Source organism: Lytechinus variegatus, chromosome 14, assembly GCF_018143015.1.
Source record: "Lytechinus variegatus isolate NC3 chromosome 14, Lvar_3.0, whole genome shotgun sequence".
NCBI classification, from domain to species: domain Eukaryota; kingdom Metazoa; phylum Echinodermata; class Echinoidea; order Temnopleuroida; family Toxopneustidae; genus Lytechinus; species Lytechinus variegatus.
Window position 1 is genome coordinate 30332026 of NC_054753.1, and position 18552 is coordinate 30350577.

The window sequence follows — 18552 nt, forward strand, 5'->3', positions numbered from 1 at the left end:
TAGGGGCCCCTTATAAAGTACATAACAATAATAATGAGATTTTATTTACAATGATAATATAGAGAGTTAATAAGAAAATACATACATACATACAAACAAACACACACACACACATATGGTTTATCAAGAATCAAATTAAGATATTTTGTAATCTTTCAAATAGATATTTTCGATATGAATTTTAAATATGGGCAGTGTTGGACTGCATATAAAACTTTGTGGTAACTTATTCCATTCTTTTGTAAAAACTATCACAAAAGAATTCGAAGCAATATTTGTTCTTGTAAGTGGTTGGTGGATAAGATGTTTCTGCCGTGTATTGTACATATGGACATTTGAGTTAACAACAAATGCATCTTTTAAAAAAGAACAATTTTGAGAGGATTGTGATTTGTATATAAATATCAAACAATTGAAGGAGACTAAATCATCAAGAGGCAAAAACTTTAATGGTAGAAATAAAGGAATACTTGGACATCTGTAATTCGAATTTGTTACATGTATGAGCCTCATAACTTTCTTCTAAAGAACTAGCAGTTTGTTTAAATGGTTCCTATATGTATTTCCCCATGCAACATTACAATAATTTAAGTGTGGCATAATAATAGTATTGTAAAGAGTTACTAAGGTCTGCTGAGGTATAGGAGAAACGTAACTTATAAATGACACCAAAACTCCTTGATACCTTAGTACAAACATAACTGAGGTGATTTTTTTCCATGATAAGTGATCATCAACTACATCTCCCAGAAACCTTACATCCGGGGGGGCACTCGACAAAAAAAGTGGTAGGGGTGTGCCGCAGGCGAGACAAAAAACGGGGGCCTTGGAGCGGGCTTATTGTAAAAAGGAGGGTCCTCGGAACGGGCTTCGGAACTACAAATTTGTGAAAACGGGGGTCCTCGGAACGGATCGCCAGCGTGTGAGTACGTGCGTATGTACCCATATGGAACGGGCATGCGTGCATGATGCAGCGAGCGCGGCCTCCGCCGGGTGCGCTCGCGCAGAGACGATGGTCGGACAGCGTTCGGTGGCCGTTTTTCACCAAAATTGCAGCAGATCAATGCGACCGGAACGGCGTAACGAAAAGTATGCGAAGCTTAGGAGCGGATTTGTTCCTTCTTTTTCCTCGATAACAGAATGCTATTCCTTGGAGCGGCTTTCTTTGTTTGATTTTTTTTCTCAATAAGACAAAAAAATGCTATGGCCTTGGAACGGAAATTTTGGTGTCAAAATGGGGGTCCCTTCCGAGGCACATACCCACTATGCATTATATACTGAGCCCCCCCCCCCCCCCGAGCCTTACATCTTGACTTCGATTGATCTGATGGCTACCTATTGATAATGGATTAGTATCATCAGGGACTCTTTTACCCCTTGTTCATAAGACAACATATTGAGTTTTACTAGCATTTAATAAAAGCTTATTACAACAAAACCATTTAAATATACTTTCAATTTCATTTTTAGTTGAGAATATGAGAGTATGCATATCTTTTTGATGGGAAAGTAAGCAAGTGTCATCTGCGAATAGTGAATAAGTAAACAATTTGATGAATTTATAATGTCATAAACATAAATCAAGAACAGTTAGGGACCCAGAACCTAGCCTTGGGGTACACCATATTTAACTCCATTAATCATTACATACTGACATCTATTCGTTAAGTAATTTTAAACCAACTTAAGGCTACCCCACAAACGCCATAATGCTCAAGCTTGTACAATAATATATCATGATCGATAGTATCAAATGCATTCGATAAATCTAGAAACACACCAATACAAAATTTTCCACTATCAATTGCACTTATAATGGTATTTACTAAATTCAAGACACCCATACTTGTGGAGTAATTCTTTCGAAAGCCAAATTGTTGTGGTATCATGATGTTATGAATTTGAAGAAAATCATCCATTCTTTTGTACACTATTTTCTCAAGAATTTTTGAGAATATGGGTAACAACGCAATAGGTCTATAATTTTCAATGCATTTACGATCATTCTTTTTAAATACTGGGACTGCTTTAGCTATTTTCAGTTCGTCAGGGACAATACCCTGAAACAAGGACTTATTAAAAATATCGCATAAGGGATCAACAATGCATTGAATAAATTTTTATGACCTTGGGAGAAATATCATCTGACCCGCGGCATGCCTTTGATGGTTTTAAGGTTGAAACCAAATTAGAAATTTCATGAGCAGATGTTGGTCGAGAATACAAGGATGAGGAGTGATTTTGGACGGACATAAAATCTCTGTATGATGATTTAACAGGAGGAATTTCCTTGCTTATTTTAGAAGGTAGATCAATAAAATATTTATTGAAATACTCTGCTTTATGTAAATCCAAATTTAACAATAATTCGTTATGATACTTGTCATTTGGGAGTGGCACATTCTTCCCCCTCCCCAGCAATTCGTTAATATGGGACCAAGTCTTTCTCATATCATTTTGATTTGTTCGAACATCATTATCATATTAATTCTTCTTACTTTGACGAACAAGATTTGTCAATATATTTTTTAATCAATATACCTTTTTCTGATTAATTTCATTTTTATTTTTCGTATATGCATAATAAAGCTTTTATGAATGGATTTAAGAAGAACTGGATGAGCCAAGGATTTACTGCATTTATTCTTACCACTGCATTCAATTAAAGGGAATTGTTCACTATATAACTTAGAAAGAAGGTCACTAAAATAGTTTAACGACACATTAGTGTCAAACAAATCATACAAAATAGACCAATCTGTGTTAAGTAAATCTTGTCTAAAGTTATTCATTCTTACTTCAGTAATTAGACGTCTAAACACTTTTCTATTTACTTCACTAGAAGTAATGGCATTGCCTTTGTTAATGCTACAAATCGGCATATGATCAGAAAAATCAGAACAAAATATTCCAGAATTGATATTGAACGCAATTGGTATATATATTATCAATTGAAGTTGCTGAAAATGATGGGTGTAGGTTTAGTATTTAAGCAAAACAGGCAAAATGAATACATTAAATTATTAAAATCTCTAACCTTTCAATCTGCATGTATCAACATTTAACAACTTAATGTTAAAATCAGCCATAATATAATTGTCTTTATTTTCTTTACTCAATATTTGCATTTCTTGGTCAAAGTCATCAGTAAATGATCGAATATCATTACCAGGGGCTCTATACACACAACCAACAATTGACTCTTTGTTTGCATTATTCAATTCAATAAATACAGACTCATAATAAGTATTTGCCGTTGATAAATCATTGCGTAATTTGTAATCAAGCTCCTCTCTGACATAACATGCTACACCGCCACCTTTTTTATTTGATCGACATACTTGAACAAGTGAATATCCAGGAATATCAAACATAGCTACTTCTGTGGATGGAGTAAACCAGGTTACTGAAACACCAATCACAAAAAATTATGATTTACACAGGATAACAAGACTGCTAAATCTTCAAAATTTTTAAAGAGGCTTCTCGAATTAATATGCATGACATAAAAGTTTTCAACATACATTGGAAATCTTCACAGTTTACGTATTTACACTCATTAATAACTGGTTATGGAATATTAAATCCGTCATCCATGAGGAGAGATTTCAACAAGCAAACAATAAACCAAAACAACCTTTTTTAAACCAAATCCGTCACAGGCCATACAAATATAAAATATCAACAAGGATAGATAAAACAAGGAAATCTGGGGAGCGTTTCATGAAAGGACTTGTCGGACGTTTTATCCGACAAGTATCAGTTTATCCGACAGTTACCATAGGAACAGTGCCTCTCAGCCAATCAGAATCAAGGAAAGATGTCAGATCTGACAACTTGTCGGATGAAAATATTCATGAAACGCTCCCCTGAGGATAACCATTACACATATTCACAGACACTATATGATGAATATATAAAGGTATGTACATATTATTCAAAAGTGCAAGGGCACATAATGACATTATAAATATACAACGAGACACAACTTCAAAAAAAAAGCGGAAAGAAAAGAATGATTAAAGAATCTAGGAAAAAAATTCAGAAAAAGGGTGGAGTAATTTTCAAGTTACAGTTGAAAGGTAAACCCCCGAGAGAGGTAACAGTGCCCGAGGGGCCACTTACATTGACGAGTGGATACCATGCGCGACCAAAAAAACACGTAAAAGGGATGTCCTTTTCACGATAGGGCACGTTACGTACGTAACGTGATAAGGGTGTCAAAAACAAACAAATTAGGAAAAAACGGTATCTATTTCGCTAGGAAAATTACGTGTTTAGGGTCGAATTCGCGGGGATGATAAAACAAAATTAAAATGTTTTATAAAGGATGTCCTTTTTGCCCCAACACTTCGTGTTTAGAGTCCGATTTGCGCGAGGTGTAGAAGGTGGGGTCGTACTAAGCCAAATAAGGTAAAGCCGACGACCGAAGAACCCGTAATAATAAAACATTCCTGTACTTGTTTAGGGGTTCATTTCAGGGAATATTTGCCAAGAGTATCGTTTTGTTTCCAATACTTGTTAAGGGTACGGTTTCACACGCCAATACTTGTTAGGGGTGCATTTTCAGAATATGGAAAGTACGTGTTTAGGGTGCTTTTCGAGACCCCATGGTCGCGCATGGTATCCACTCGTGAATGAAAGTCCCCCCCCCCCCCGTAACAGTGGAAACAAAGTTCAACACAAAAGCTGGAAGTTGTAAAGGAGCAACTTGTTGCAGTGATGAAAAGGCCTCTTAACTTGGATTCCCTCTTGGTTGGTCTTGAGGGCAGTCATGACTCTCCCATCAGTTGACCATGCCGCTTCAACTTTTGGATGGGAGGACAATTTCATGAGTATTTGATAATTTAATTTAGTTAGGTCCTCCTGGATGGAGATACCTGACCCCTTCAATTTACGACGATCCTTCATCAATGCAGCCTTCACTCGATAGGGGCAGAGCTTGACTAGGATTGGTCGAGGCTTTTTGTCAGATCGGGGCTTTCCCGATCGATGTGATCTCTCGATGTCAGCCTTGTTTATTGGGCAGCCAAGGCGATCTGTCGCCACCTTCACCACCAGGTTGTCCGCAGAATCTGTTGATGAATCTGGCACACCAGACACTAGTCTAGTTCTAGACGATTTTCACCGATATATACGTAGTATCCCGTGCGTACGCCCAGCCGAGTGTGCGCGCAAAACCGAGAACCTGTACTCCGAGGAAAATCGCCCCAAACCGAGAACCTGTACTCCGAGGGTGACCAGATTTCACAAAATCAAATACGGGACAATCGACAAAAAGGATCAACAAAGATACACATTGTTAGACTTGTGAATAATATAAAGAATTGAAAGGGAGGGTAAACGAAAGAATGAAGGAGAGGAAGAAAAGACAAAAGAAAAGAGATGAATTTAAAAGAAATAAAGAAAACGAACTGAAGGGGAAAATGAAGAGATAAAATAAAGAAAGTTAGAATAAAAGAAGGATGAAACAAATAATAAAAGAAGGATGAAAGAAAGAATGAAAGAGAGAGAAAAGATTTCTTTGAAATGAATATAGAACGAAAGAAAGAAAGAAAGAAAAAGAAAGGAAGGGAGGATGAATATATGTGTGAAAAACAAAATAAAGGAGAGAAAGGAAAAAAAGAAAATAAGAAAAAAGAGGTGGAAAGAACGAATGAAGGAAAGAAAAATGTTTCATTCATTCTTTGGAAGAAAGAAAAGAAATTAGAAAACAGGCAGGAAGGAAAGAAAACAAAGAAGGAAGAAAGGAAGGAAGGGAAAGGAATGATGAGGGAAAAGAATTAAAAGGAAATATGAAATAAATAATGAAAGAAAGGAGGAAAGAGAGGGAGGAAAGAATGAAGGGAAGAGAGAATGAAAGAAAGAGAAACTAATGGAAGGAGAGAAAGAACGAAAAAAAGATAGAAAGGGAGAAGGAAGCAAAGAAAAGTTTAAAGGTCGAGTCCACATCAGAAAAATGTTGATTTGAATAAATAGAAAAATCAGACACAATGCTGAAAATTTCATCAAAATTGGATGTAAAGTGAGAAAGTTATGACATTTCAAAGTTTTGCTTATTTTTAAGAAAATAGTTATATGAACGAGCCAACTACATCCAAATGAGAGAGTCGATGATGTCACTCACTCACTATTTCTTTTGTTTTTTATTGTTTGAATTATACAATATTTCAATTTTTACGAATTTGACGATTGGGACCTCCTTGCTTGAAGCACAAAATGTTAAAATAATAAATTTCCACGTGTTCAGGGAGGAATGTCACTTCATTTCACAAGACAATGATGAGAAAATGAAAATATTTCATTTAATAAAATACAAAAGAAATAGTATTGAGTGATGTCATCAGTTCCCCATTTGCATGCCGACCGAGATGTGCATATAACTGTTTTGTGAAATGAAGCGAAACTTTAAAATGCCATAACTTTCTTATTTTACATCCGATTTTGATGAAATTTTCAGTGTTATGCTTGTTGATTTACTCTTTATATTCAAATCAAGTTTTTGTTGGGGGGACTTGTCCTTTAAGGAAAGAAAAATTGAATTCAGGAAATATAAAATGGAAATTTAATAAAAGAAAGTAACAGAAAGAAGGAAAGAAAGACAAATAAACAGAGAGAGAGAGAAAGGTTCAGGAAGAAAAGATCGGAAATAAAGATAGATGGAACAAAAAAGGGCAAGCAGGAAGGATATAAAGATGAACAACTAGAACTGCAATCGTTTCAGAACGATGTGCATGCATTGACGCATCTGATTTAATAGAGGGCAAGAAACAGGAGGAGATCAAGAGAAAACTCTAGATGATATACACTCTCAAAATATTAGAGGGCGCTATTTCTTAAAGGAATGATCACTGATGCGTAAAACACAGTTGGAGTATGTGAAATGATACAATTGGCAAACCCTGAAAACACGAGACCAAAATAAATTCAAACAAGGAAGTTATGGCAATTTAACTATTTCAAGACTTTGCAATAGAAGGCGCTATTTCTAAAGGTTATGGTCCCTAATTATGGACAGTATGTCTACCAAATCAGAATGAATTTGGATGAGAAACGGAGGCAGGAGAGGACTAACAAAAATTACATGTTAATGAAATTGGATTTTGGCAGATTTTGCTTTTCATAGGAAATTACATTCTCGAGTAAAACAAATTTCGTCCATTTTTAGACCATGTGGCCACTGAAGAAAGAGAGAGAGAGAAAGACGCAGAGAGAGTAATAGAAATAAGCATACAAATTCGCTGACAATTCATCAACGTAACCCAGTGTTAAGTACATATCAGAACGATGTGCATGCATAAACTGAGTTTATCGCCTTATTGGACAAATGGCGTGCCATAGGACGTTCAGTTCGTTTTTGCGCGAAACCGATGCAATAGACACTGTGTACAATTCTGTTGTTGATAATGTGTACATAGTGAGCAGTATACCATGTGTTCAGATTGACTTATCTTGAAATTTTCTGTTGTAACCTATGTCGTATTTGGTATCACTGGAAAGAGTATTCCAATGCGGTGACATTGATACCACTTTTATTTGTGCGCAGGCAATAGACCGGAAGTAAATGCCATATAAAGAAAGACATTAAAAATGAAGGTTTTGCACAATAATTTGAAGCTGGCGTCAGATTTTCGTTAGTTTCTGTTACAAAAGGATGACGAACGGTTGAAGTATATATCAATACTCATATCTGCCAAGTTAGAAAGAATAAGCTTCAATAATAAGGAAATAAGAGCAAGTTGAAGTTGTGCTGGCATTAAAGTGCATTTTGGGGTATTTTGCTGATTTTCGGGAGCATTTTTCAGATATTTCGTCAGTTGTAAGGTATATATTTTTTTCAATGGCATGAAAAATCATATCTTGAAGACCCTAAATTCAAAAAAGGGTACGGGTTTGGCCACGCATGACGCAATGAGGAGCATTCAAAGGTAAGCGTTTTTGAAACTTTAGAGGGCGCTATTTAAATGACGGAAGGTCAATGATGCGTGAAAACTCAGTAGCTTGTATGTTATGATACAGTAATCAATTCTTGAAATAATGAGTTCAAAATGAATCAAAACAAGAAAGTTATGGCCATTTTACGAATTTTTGACTTTACATTTCAATAAATATGACGTTTTTGAAGGAAGGCTATTTCGGATTTGAATTTAGGACATGAAGGTGGCATTTTGAAGGTCAGGTTATACGTCGCAGATGATAGAGAAAGTCTTGGACTATCTATAGCAATTTGTTAGAAGTCTGTAGCATGCAGGATAATTGAGATATGAAAGAATGAAGAATGGTATGCAAATGGACTTGAAATTGACAAAATGGCACCTGGATGGTCATGCATGAGTGATTTTGGAAAATGGAAGACGAGAGGCACAACTAGGGATGCTGGACAACATGTCTACCAAATTTGGATGAATTTGGATGAGGGACGGAGTCAGGGTAGAGCTAACAAAATCATGTATTAAACAAATGGGATTTTGGTGGAAGAAGAAGAAGAAGATTACGGAATAGGAATATGGAACAAGAACAATGCATTGTCGCCATTGGGCGTCAATGCAAAGAAAGAGGAAAAAAGTTCAAACTTCAAGCAAACAAAAAATCCAGTTATTTAACAAAAATCATAATGATATTTGGTGCTTTGTAATACATTTTTAGAATTTTGAAAAACTAAAATGTTTTAGATAATAAAATTTCAAAGTGAAACATTGTCAAATTTAAAAATTAGATGAAACATACCGGCATCGTACAGAAGACTAAAAGCGAAAGCTGAAATAACAAGATCTAGTTATGAAAACTCAATAATTTGTTCCACCGATTACATCTCCAAATTACAGTAGTTTCATTGTTATATCTGCTTCGTCATCTGTTGGTTATTTGATGAAAATTCATCACTTGTTAATGTATTAACTACATTTTGTTCAAAATTCTTAAATACGGGACAAATAGGCGTCCCGGGAAGGGTTTGTCGGGACGCCGGGACAAAGGAGCAAAACACGGGACAATCCCGGGAAATACGGGACGTCTGGTCACCCTGTGTACTCCGAGGAAATTCCTCGGAGTACAGGGGCCGATTACCCGAAAGGGTCTTTGCAAGGACCATCTTTCGTGTCGCTCATCTTTTATGATGCGCCATTTAAAACGCATTTTAAATAAATCATCTGCAAACATATTCCATTCGTCCGTTAAAATAAACAAATTATTTGTTTATAAAATGATGTGATATATTGAAATTGTATAAAATTTGATTTAAAAGCAAGCTAACGAATCTTATTCTTTATCATAAAATTCAGAAACACCCCGCTATAATAGCGTATGATGGGCGACACGAAAGACTGTCCTTGGAAAGACCCTTTCGTGCAATCGGCCCCAGGTTTCGGTTTTGCGCGCAAACTCGGCTGGGCGTACGCACGTGATAGTACCACTGATCTGTCCATTATCTGGATGGGAACAATAACGCTGAATGGCCTATTCCGTGTTGAAGCACCGGAAGTAGTACCGCCGCGCGCCGAGTTCCCCCAAAAAGCCAAAATCGAAGTGAAGTCACATACACGGCAATAGTATTAATTCGTAATTATACTTACAATATCAGCTATTATTACAGCACTTTTCAATGTGAATTCATACGTGATACAAAGTTAAAGATGCCGTCATGTGCTGCGTATGATTGCACTAATCGGGATGACCGTAGAAATCGAGAAAAGGGGATTACTTTTCACAGGTAAGACAACTGCATAGTCGTAGACTGTATGTAGTCCCATGTGCTCAAATACATGTGTGGTAATTCGAAATGGCCAGAGCAAGTTTCCAAAACTTGAGTCTTTAATAACTCCGGGGGGGGGGGGGTTATCAATTGTTGTAATTTCTCTGGAAGCGTGAATTTAAACCATGATTAAATAAAAATTCTGCTTATTCATAACTGTCGCTAAGTTTTATGAGTTTATCGGTGAGTTATGTTTTGACAGCTAGACAGAAGAATTATCACGAAAATGATGTCTGAGCCTGTAGAGTGTGCATGTATGTAGGCTGTAGATCTATTCTGAAACTTGTGTTAAGTTAAGACGAATATATAGTTTCTTCCCTCAATGAAAACAGTTTCCTGAAAATTCTTGTATCTTTTCTTGTATGGAAATTTCATTGAGACTTACCATGCTTACGCAGGATTTAGATATGCGCATTAGCGAGACTGTCTTTAGTCACGTTAGTAATGGAGAGTAGATGCCTAATTTTCAAATTAATGAATTGTTTTATAGCGGGCATGTCCAGCTTTGTCCTCTTAAACATCTCACACTTATCATTATATAACTTGTTAATATTGTTACTTGTAAGGCTATCATTAATTACTGAATGCTGTTAATGTGTTTCAGATTTCCACACTGCAACCTGGACAGGCTTAGACGATGGGTAGCCAACACAAGGCGACTCAATTGGACACCGACAGCAAGATCTCACCTATGTTCTACCCATTTCACGCATGATTCCTTTGACAAGCCACTCTTTTTTATTTTATGTGTAATCCAATACTACTTTCTTAGGGAATATTTAAGATGTGTGAATGTGTCAGAAATAATGCCTTTTTACAACTACATACATGCACATGTGCAATAATATTTCAAACTGTTCAGCTGAGAACCATGTTGCCAATTTAGTGCCTCTCCATATACTGTATCTTGCCTTGCAGAAAATCCCCCCCCCCCCCAAATGATGTGTAATGACAAACATACTTCTTCACAAAAGAATATTCTGCCTGTATCTTATAAGTGCAATAAATCCGAAGTATGGGACTGTATGCATTATACAATATGTTTGTTGTTTTAACATGATAATATCAGTCAGCAGTTTCTAAATTTTGATTGTGTTTCTGCCACTCTGGATTCATTTCACCTTCCCAATTAACATCTCAATACTTGAAATTCAAATCTGTTGTTATCACATATAAAAGTGGAGTGTTTTGTTTGCACACACAATTATTTATGATATTATCCAACTAAATAGAGGTATATACATATTCAGTGTTCACAATTTGGGTCCCATGTTTTTAAGATTTTAAAATCCAAAACTATAGATCATTTTGAAAATGGGATGCTAATTAAAATGTACAATGTAGTATTTTGCACTGGTAGTCTAGGGTTCAGTTATTGAATGTACATGTAGCTGCCATGTACTACTTTTGAATTTTGCACAGCCCAACCATTCACATCAATAGTAACGAAAAAGATTTTATTTGGACATACCATTTTATGACATCGGTCACTTGTTTTTTATTGTTTGGTATTGATTTCAGTGTATTACATTTGTTTGCGTAGTTCTGTATAATATGTTTTTTTTTTCATTTCAAACATTCCATTTAATCTTTTTTAAAGTGGTGTATGAATCTTGCCAGTATTTATGATGCGCTGACAAGAAAGGATTACTTCTAGGAATATAATTTTATTTTGTAATGTTTGCATTATCTCGTTACAATGGTGATATTTTTGTTGAGGGGGGGTGGGTCTGGCATTTTTCACATGGAGTGCAGATGTTAACTTTTAATCATGTTTTCAATTAAGATTTTCCATTTTATAAGATATATGTTTTTACTCACAATTCATGTAGTTAGATTTTTTTTTAATTCCTACATGTAGCCAACTGGGGGATGACAAGGCAAATGCGATCACTCATATAGAGTTAATATTTCTTGCTATCAATATGAACTACAATTCAGCAATGAGCAATAGTTTTATCCGTCCATATTTTGTCTTTCAACCATTGGAGTGTTGTCAATGCAATTTGCAAGTGTCAGTATTGATTGTTATTAAAAACATGGCCTTGACGATCTTAAATTGAAATGTATCCTTTTCTCAATTACTGCATTAGAATTTTTAATATAAGATTGGGGTCTACGTTTGTACTGATGCTAGAAGCAAAAATGAGAAGTGTGTCTCTGTGAGGATGTGTTTGGGGGTGTGTGTGTGTGGGGGTGTGCATGGGTGTGTGTATTGGTGAAGGGGGAGGGGAAAGTTGGAGAGACAGCATTACAGCAGGAGTGATATTGTCCAATAATGGAATGGCAGATTTAACTATTAACCATTGGCGGCGGAAACCCAAAAATTCAGGGGAAGGGGGGGGGGTTCTACCTGAAATTTATGGTTGGACATAGGAAAAAAATGACAAGCAAAAACAGGGGGAGGTTTTATCAACCCCAAAATTAGGGGGGGGGACTCAAAAAATAATCTGACGAGCCCCCCCAAAAAAAAAAAAAGGTTGGTGGGGGTCTGCCCCCCCACACCTAAAATTAAGGGGGGACAGGACCCCCGCTTCCGCCACCCATGCTATGAACAAACTGGGGAGAGGATAATTGAAGAGGGTGTGTGACGGAGGGAGAGAGAGAGACACTTAAAGGCGACTCCACCTCATGGAAAAGATGATTTGAACAGAGAGAAAAAAAAATAATTCTGAAAATTTAATCAAAATCGGAAGTAAAATATGAAAATTATGACATTTTAAAGTTTCACTTAAGCGATGAAATTTTCAGTGTTATGCTTGTTTGATTTTTCTCTATTTATTCAAATCAACTTTCTTTTGGGTGGACTTGTTATTTAAATAAAAGGGTGAAACTTCAAGCCCAGTGTTATATGCCAGCATAAGCTAGAAAGTCCTTGCCCTATCCCGAAGATGTTATTTGGCAATGCCTCCAAAATACCCTGAGACAAGTCAAGGATGTCATCCATTCTTTCTCAGGTAAGAAAAACACAAACCCCTTCAAAATTATGTTTCCGAAATGTACTGGGAAAGTACCATGGTTTCATGAAAATTGCGAATTCTGGCACCTTAAATTATATGAAGTTTTGTATGAAAAGCTATGAGAGCTTCAGTGTGAAGACAGCTAGCGTATCGCTCACAGTGCACATGCTAATGGAGCGATCGCGTTCCTTTTGGGGGAACTGGTATGGCGGACAATAGAACTCGCGTGCTTCAAACAAAGGACCGTCCCAGCATATCCAGTTAGGGGAGAGATCAGTGGATAGTACCATAGAGATGTATATTATTGACACTAGAGGGCGGACTTCATCAAATTGCTGTGAATCCATGTTCGGGGCGGCCGCCATCTTAAAGAGGGCAAAAAATAGGTTGCTGTACGTGCATTACCTATGATGTAGATCAGGGCTTGGTCTGAAGTTTCCCCTCCTTTCAGTTAATTTTGAGGAAATCATGCCGGGATCGTGTGCTGCTTTCGGCTGTACATCCAGAAGGAAAAAAAAGGCAGTGGTATTTCCTTTATTAAATAGGAATAACAAACTAGAATTCATTGTCCATTAAGTAGAAATCATACGGTGAATCACTGATAATCCCATTAAATATGATATTGGAGACTATGCGACGTTAGCTATATTTAACACCACGGGTGTTAAATCTAACATCAGCCCAATCAATAAAGGACCACACCATCTGGTGTTGGAGTTACACTGCCACTGGTGTTAAGATTACCAACATTTAGGATGTTAAAATATATCAACACCAGTCTTGGTGTTCGATTTGAACACGAGTCGGAGAATGTTATGAAGTTGACACCATTTGGTGTTCATTTGACACCCTCGAACACCTGCAGAAACGAAAATTTAAACGAAAGTTTAAATCACCCATTGGTGTAAAAAAAATACCAACACCAGCTTTGGTGTTGTTTCACGGTTCGGATTCACACCATTTGGTGTCCGATTTCAAGTTCTTCAACACCTGCAGCCTGACGGTGTAGCTTAACACTAGGGTATTTTTTTAAAATATATACCCAAAAACAGACAGTGTTGAGTTACTCCAGTGAAGTGTAACTTCAACAATATTTTTGTTAAAATATTTCTATCCAACACCTGTCACGGTGTTGTTTCAACACTTCTGAGTATTTGGTGTTTATTTTACACTCTAAGTGTTGTTTCAACACAGTATATTGCTTGAACACTGAGTGTCAAATGAGCACCAAATAATGAGAACATATGAACACTCTAAAGTGTTAAGTTGACCTTATCTGACACCCTTGTCACGGTGTATGCTATATGATGGCTTATTTATTGAATAACTACTCAGTCGACCTCGTCGTTTTCCCCCGTTTTCTGGATGTTCAGTCCATCTCCTTTATAAAATATGCATGGTTATCATATATTTTAACATAAAAATGTTTTGCCTTGTGATTTTAACGTTGCATACAGCATTAATTGAAAATATAATGTAAAAAAGTGAAATATGTGATAATATTACATAGGTTATGTAGATTCGAATCAGTGATAGGTCAATACGCCATCACGTGACCATAGCTGCGAGGATCGCATTTGTTGTATTCTGGGTTTTGACGTCACCTCAGGGAATATACTGCGTTGTATTGTCAATTGCGGCGCTATATTCACCAAGGTGACGTCACTCGCTGCATACAAGTTGCGTAACCAGGAAGTTTATTTTATGTACGTGCTAATGTTAACGCGTCGATCGAATGAAGAACGCGTTTGAAGCATTAAAATAATCTATTATGACGTAGATGAATCAGAGCTCTAGCAAGAATTTTGGGTTTGAGCCAAATGATGAATGCAATTTCTGATGGCGAATCCACATAGACTATATAATGTTACAAATATTGCCTGGTCTATCGTTTTAATAAATAACATTTCACCTCCCCTAGGAAGCTATATTTTCCCTCGGGATAATATTTTCCCTCAGCGCTGCGCGCTTCGGGCAAAATATAACTCCGTCGGGGAGAGGAAATGTTATATTCAAACTCTAGGTAGGCAATATCTGTATATTCTCCCATAGAGCCGTGTGTTATAAATCCGCGCTCTTGCCCTCTTTAAGATGGCGGCTGCGCAATACATGGAATCACAGCCGCATTACGCGCGCGTCAATGCGAGCGATTACTCTAGTGTCAATAATATACATCTCTATAGATAGTACGTATATATCGGTGAAAATAGATTCGATTAAAATCGTCTAGAACTAGACTAACCAAACACCCGAACAGAGTTCCTCCTACTATACTGCTCTAACTCGTTATATACCCTCGTAAGCCTCTACTCTGCTTTCCAGCTTCTTCATGGAAGTGGTGTTTGAGTGGATTTCAGCCTCCTTTTTATTCAATGCTACTTGTAGATCATGGATTTCACCTTTCTGCCTCTCTATCCTCCCCTCAATCTCTCGCTGGCGCTTTGAGAATACTTTCTCAATGCTCCTCTCCAACGCGGACACAAATCATCTTCACAAAATATTGTTTAATGATATCATAGACATCAGAAAAGTCTGAAGCAAGACTACTCCCAGTCTGAAGCAAGACTACTCCTGGCGCAAATATTCACTACTGAATGACACGCGCCGTATAAGCTAAAACAACAACAACAACAACAACATTGACGTGTTAAGCGGCATGACGTTGCTGAAGACCACGGTGAAGGAGAGAGAAGTGAAGAATATAAGCTCCGTTGATAAAGACAAAGAGGTGGAATAATTGAAAGTGAAAGTACACGTTGTCACTTGTTACTCACAGTGGGACAATTTCCACACAAACAGGTAAAAGACGATTTGCTCATTCAAGAGAAGGTGAAAATTCAATGATTTGACGAGATCCTTCACTTAAAATCAAATCCACATGTCTCCCAGAGGTTTATAATGTTCAACTCAACTTTATGGCAATCAGAGTATCAGATCAAGTCCAATTAAGACAAAAATTAACACACTCGCAGGCCCGGGGGGGGGGGCACTCGACCAAAAAAGTAGTAGGCCTGTGCCGCTTGCGGGACAAAATACGGGGGCCTTGGAGCGGGCTTATTGTAAAAATGAGGGTCCTCGGAACGGGCTTCGGAACTACAAATGTTTGTGAAAACGGGGGTCCTTGGAACAGGTCGCCTGCATGTGAGTGCGTATGCATCCCTATGGAACGTGCATGCAGCTAGCCCGGCGGCACGGGCGCCGTTTGCGCTAGCGCAGAGGCGATGGTCGGACGGCGCTCGATTACTAGTATACAAGCCAAACTGGTTTTGTAAAGTAGCGGGAATGCCGCGGGGAATGCAGTTTTGCCACTTCGGGGTCTCCAAAAGATATATATTTTAACAAAGTTAAAATTTTAACAAAGTTAAAATATAGATTGAGGTGGGGTACATTCGTCATGATTCATGTGCCAGAGCTTCATTAAAGCAGAAATATATTGAAAATCGTAAAACTGGAGAATCATATATCACAATAAAGGAGAAAATAAGGAGAACACGATGGTGTACATCATTTATCATGGAGACGGATGAAACTCAGTTAATTGATAGTTTAAAGTTCTCTCTCTGAATGATTCAAACACGCAGAATTACGTCCGCGAAATTGGGGATTTTTTTATGACGTCACTGTCTGTACGAGAGGCGTGATTGGCTCTCCCACGTGAAGCTCCACTTGCATGCAAAACCTGTTGCAAGGGTACATTTTCTCCACATTGTCACTGAATGCTTCGATCCCGAAATGATCGAAAGAAAACCCAGAATTTTATCTAGATTTGGATTTTCAAATTGATGATTTTGAGATGAAGAGAATGATGATGAAGTGAAACAACACAGTGACGTAGTTGGAGGTAAATTGGGGGAATTACGCCGATGATGATGATGATGAAAATTCAACTTGCAACACAATCACAACACAAGTAAAGTCATGTACATACCGATTCGCTACCCATTCATGCTGCTGGAAGTGCTAGCTACACCGCGCGGGCCAAATTGAATTCATGCTGAACATGAATAACCACATCCAGACAGTCTATCATAAGAAGGAAAATGATATAACTGTACTTACAAACAAGTGAATAATCCGAACCTGAAGGCAAATCAACTCAACGAATAGTACCAGACGATATGGCATATGCACTGACGATAAACTTCATGTGGCTGGATAGATTGTCACTCGTTCTGTTAGATGTAACTTTTATCTCATTAATTTGACAAAATTACGAAACTCGGGGAATTATTATTCTATGTAAAAATATAGTAACATCTCTTATCATTTTTTGAATTACGATAAAACCTGTTTTGAAGGAAAACGTTGAGGTAAATTAAAATTAGATGTAAAAGATCATCCCATCATGTGTAGCATTATGTGATCGTAAACAAACCATCACAACAACACATGCCGTATTGTTTGCTCGCCTTGGCTGAGACTGAGAGAATAGATCTATGCACGTGTTGCACAGCTCTCAATCAGCAAGGAAGGAATACGTGCATGTTTGCGATGGTTTGTTTGCAATGACATACAAGCTACGCATGTTGGGGGGGGGGGATTTAAAAGTAATTTTAGTTTATCTCAACGTTTTCCTTCAAAAGAGGTTTTATCGTAATACAAAAAATAATAAGAGATGTTACTATATTTTTATATATATAAATAATTCCCCGAGTTTCGTAATTTTGTCAAATTAATGAGTTACAAATTACATCTAACAGAACGAGTGACAATCTATCCCAGCCACATGAAGTTTATCGTCGGTGCATATCGTCTGCTGCTATTCGTTGAGTTGATTTGCTTTCAGGTTAATTCGGATTATTCACTTGTTTGTAAGTACAGTTATATCATTATTTTCCTTCTTATGATAGACTCTCTCTGGATGTGGTTATTCATTTTCATGGATTAAATTGGGCCCGCGCGGTGTACGTATAGCTACCACTTGTAGCAGCAGCTGCATGAGTTGGTAGCGAATCGGCATGTACATGACTTTACTTGTGATCGTCAGGCAAGTTGAATTTTCATCATAATCATCGGCATTGTTTCCCCATTATTTACCTCCAACTACCTCACTGTGTTGTTCACTTCATCATCATTCTCTTCATCTTTAAAATCATCAATTTGAAAATCCAAATCTAGATGAAATTCTGGGTTTTCTTTCATTTCGTGATAGAAGTATTCAGTGACAGTGTGGAGAAAACGTACCCACGCAACAGGTTTTGCATGCAAGTGGAGCTTCACGTGGGAGAGCCAATCACGCCTCTCGTACAGACAGTGACGTCATCAAATTCCAGTCAATTCAGAGACCGATGCGAGGCATATTTCGGAGGGGCATTTTAGCGTTTTTTAATCGGCGATTTTCACCTTTTTGTATTATTTTCGGTATTTTTGAATGACCCACTGATGATCCCCACATCATTACCTTTCCATTGATATATAATAAGACCACATTCATAATCAATATATTTCTCCTTTAAAGCAGTAACCTGCAAAGCAATGTCTCCTGTAAATTTTCCAAGAGAAACAAATTAGAAACAAATAAAACTAAATTAATAGTGTTTTACCGATACCGAAATGCATTTTGCCCGTATGTATCATAGATTACGGTGTGGCAGACACACCAACAAAAGCGATACGAGAAGCAGATGGAATCTATTGTGTTGAGATTGTGTTATCTCGAATGACATACCATTGATCGCTTTATTGTCCGATTCGTGAGTGTGACTGTGACATAGAGGTTGTTTTGGTCTCGTTTTAGCGCAATATCACGTCATACATTTTGACATATTTGCCCTCTTTCTAAGCAAATTAAGACACTAATACTGTCATGAAGCATATCGATATTTCGCTAATATATTCTCT